Here is a 290-nt window from a genome sequence, read left to right on the forward strand (position 1 = left end):
AGTCCATTCCTATAATTAATCAACGCATTAGAAGTTATAAAAAACGGACGTCCTAAAATAACAGGACATGCTTCAATAAGTTGTGTATCCAAGACAATAAAATCCATAGGATAAATAAATTTATTGACTTGTACTAACATATCTTTGACCATTCCTCTAAGCATTTTTACAGATCTGTCGGTAAGTAAAAGAGTTACATAGTTGATTTTAACTTACCTAGATTGTGACTTTGAAAAACTAAATATAAAAGTAAATTCACACTAGCTCCAAGATCAAGTAAAGCTCTGTCA

The sequence above is a fragment of the Populus euphratica genome, unplaced genomic scaffold, assembly GCF_000495115.2.
Source record: "Populus euphratica unplaced genomic scaffold, PopEup_1.0 scaffold186.1, whole genome shotgun sequence".
NCBI classification, from domain to species: Eukaryota; Viridiplantae; Streptophyta; class Magnoliopsida; order Malpighiales; family Salicaceae; genus Populus; species Populus euphratica.